We start from the raw sequence: 3,524 nt of genomic DNA, 5'->3' as shown, positions 1-3,524 counted from the left end.
CGGATTTTAGCGACCACCCATGCTTAATTATTTGTGATTTTTTGTTTTAGTAGCAAGGGTTGTTATTTTTGGCTGAATTTTTTTGTGGTAACTTCTTTTAATCCATATTTTGTGGGAAAAATAGCTAGAGCCTTTAGTTTGGTCAGATTTGAAAGTTCCAAAAAACTAGCAAAATTTGTGTTTGTCAAAACTTCAAACGGCCATAACTTTTGCTCCGGTTATCAGAATCGCAATTATTGTATATGCATTTGGGGTAGAAAAAAATTTCCTACGCTAGGGCAGCCCGCCATAGGCCAGCTGAGGTCTCCATCATCCAAAAAAAGCGATTCTGTCAAAAGTTTTTTATTTTTCAAGTTTTATTCACTTATTTTTCTTAACCTACCAATTTTAGCTTTCATAGTTAGACTTTGAATTTTTGTCTGAAATTTTTTGTGATATCTTCTCATCATTTTATAAGGTTGCTCACAAAATTTCAAGTCATTTGGATATAATTTGAGGGTAGCTGTAGTTCAAACCTACACATTTATTTACATGACAAGGCAACTAGTTGTGTGCATGCTGAATGTAGTGTATGACTAGAGGCAATCCATCTGACTTACAACCCTTTGATCCTGAGATAGATAGGACATTTCACAGATTAGTTAGGCATCATTTTATACCTTTTGATCATTCTGAGCATTTCATAACTGGTGAATCTGTGCATTCTGTTATTGGTGATTTTGAACATCCTGATCTTGAGCATTATAATTTTGAGCATTCTGATTCTGAGCATTCTGATTTTGCACATTCTGAGAACATGGCACAACCTCCTCCCCGTGAGAGGACTCTAAGGGAAATGGCTGCACCTGATTTCACCTACGAAAGCTTGTGCATCCAATACCTTGATGAGGATGTCCCATATGTTCTTAAAAATGGACTGATTCATTTGCTTCCAAAGTTTCATGGCCTTGCAGGTGAAGACCCGCACAAACATTTGAAAGAATTTCACATTGTCTGCTCCACCATGAAACCCCCAGATGTCCAAGAGGATCACATATTTCTGAAGGCTTTTCCTCATTCATTAGAGGGAGTGGCAAAGGACTGGCTGTATTATCTTGCTCCAAGGTCCATCACGAGCTGGGATGACCTTAAGAGAGTATTCTTAGAAAAAATTTTCCCTGCTTCCAGGACCACAACCATCAGGAAGGATATCTCAGGTATTAGACAACTCAGTGGAGAGAGCCTGTATGAGTACTGGGAGAGATTTAAGAAACTATGTGCCAGTTGCCCCCACCATCAGATTTCAGAACAACTTCTTCTCCAATATTTTTATGAAGGACTCAGTAATATGGAAAGAAGTATGATAGATGCTGCCAGTGGTGGAGCCCTTGGAGACATGACTCCTGCTGAAGCCAGAAATTTAATTGAGAAGATGGCTTCCAACTCCCAGCAGTTTAGCGCCAGAAATGATGCCATAGTCATTAGAGGAGTGCATGAGGTAGCTACAAACCCATCTGCATCATCTGAAACTAAGAAGCTTGAAGGCAAACTGGATGCATTGGTTAACTTGGTAACCCAGCTGGCCTTGAATCAGAAATCTGTACCTTTCGCAAGGGTTTGTGGTTTGTGCTCCTCTGCTGACCACCATACAAACCTTTGCCCTTCTATGCAACAACCTGGAGCAATTGAGCAGCCTGAAGCTTATGCTGCAAATATTTACAATAGACCTCCTCAACCTCAGTAGCAAAATCAACCACAACAGAACAATTATGACCTCTCCAGCAACAGATACAACCCTGGATGGAGGAATCACCCTAACCTCAGATGGTCCAGCCCTCAGCAACAACAACAGCAGCCTGCTCTTTCCTTCCAAAATGTTGCTGGCCCAAGCAGACCATACATTCCTCCACCAATCCAACAACAAAAACAACCCCAGAAACAGCCAACAGTTGAGGCCCCTCCACAACCTTCCCTCGAAGAACTTGTGAGGCAAATGACTATGCAGAACATGCAGTTTCAGCAAGAGACCAGAGCCTCCATTCAGAGCTTAACCAATCAGATGGGACAATTGGCTACCCAATTGAATCAACAATAGTCCCAGAATTCTGACAAGCTGCCTTCTCAAGCTATCCAAAATCCCAAAATTGTCAGTGCCATTTCATTGAGGTCGGGAAAGCAGTGTCAAGGACCTCAACCCGTAGCACCTTCCTCATCTGCAAATGAACCTGCCAAACTTCACTCTACTCCAGAAAAAGGTGATGACAAAAATTTACCTAACAATTTATGTGCAGGTGAATCTTCTTCCACAGGTAATTCTGATTTGTAGAAGCAGCACATTCCCCCTCTTCCATTCCCTTCAAGAGCAGTTTCCAACAAAAAAATGGAAGAGGCAGAGAAAGAGATCTTGGAAATGTTTAGAAAAGTAGAGGTAAACATACCTCTGTTGGATGCAATATAGCAAATTCCAAGATATGCCAAATTCTTAAAGGAGCTGTGCACTAATAAGCGGAAGCTTAAAGGAAGTGAACGAATTAGCATGGGCAGAAATGTCTCCGCATTGATTGGTAAATCTGTTCCTCAAATTCCTGAAAAATGCAAAGATCCAGGTACATTCAGCATACCTTGTATTATAGGGAATAGTAAGTTTGACAATGCCATGCTAGATTTAGGAGCCTCTGTTAGTGTCATTCCTCTGTCGATTTTTAATTCTCTATCTCTAGGTCCCTTGCAGTCAACTGATGTGGTAATTCATTTAGCTAATAGAAGTGTTGCCTATCCTGTTGGTTTCATAGAAGATGTCTTAGTTAGAGTTGGTGAACTGATTTTCCCTGTTGATTTTTATATCTTGAATATGGAAGATGGATTTTCTCAAGGATCAGTTCCCATCATTCTAGGCAGACCCTTTATGAAAACTGCTAGAACTAAGATAGATGTTTATGCAGGCACACTGTCTATGGAATTTGGTGACATAACTGTTCATTTTAATATTCTGGATGCTATGAAATACCCATCTGAAGATCTTTCTGTATTTCGTGCTGAAATAATTGACCATGTTGTTGATGAATACATGACTGATCTTTATTCTAATCTGCATGCCTCTCACTCTTCATGCATTGAGTCTGAAATTGTACTTGATCATATGTCTGAATTTGATGCTGAGAGTGAATCTGAGAGTGATATTGATTGCATGTCTGTTGGTGGTGTTTTACCTCTCGAGATTGATTTTATAGAGTCAGATAGGACTAACCATGTTTCAGGAAGTACACATACCTCTGACTTTCTTTATGAGGTAAAGGCTGAGAAACCATCTCCTTCTACCACTGTCCAGCCGACCACACCATAATTGAAGCCTCTGCCATCAAATTTAAAATACGCTTACTTGGATGATAACAAGAGTTTTCCAGTGATTATATCTGCCTCCCTTGCTAATGAGCAAGAGGAGAAGTTGTTGTCAGTTCTCAAGAAGCATAAGAAGGCTATAGGCTGGACCCTGGCGGACATTCCTGGTATTAGCCCATCCACATGTATGCATCGAATAAATTTAG

General features: G+C 40.4%; 1 non-coding gene across 1 annotated transcript; it reads right to left on the bottom strand.

Moving 5' to 3' along the window:
- Positions 1-1,174: 1,174 nt before the first annotated feature.
- Positions 1,175-1,281, bottom strand: LOC112999457 (small nucleolar RNA R71). The gene has a single exon (XR_003264644.1). It is a non-coding gene; the product is annotated as a small nucleolar RNA R71 (small nucleolar RNA).
- Positions 1,282-3,524: the final 2,243 nt, after the last annotated feature.

Source organism: Glycine max, chromosome 14 (assembly GCF_000004515.6).
Source record: "Glycine max cultivar Williams 82 chromosome 14, Glycine_max_v4.0, whole genome shotgun sequence".
NCBI classification, from domain to species: Eukaryota; Viridiplantae; Streptophyta; class Magnoliopsida; order Fabales; family Fabaceae; genus Glycine; species Glycine max.
This window is presented reverse-complemented; position numbering and strand designations above follow the sequence as displayed.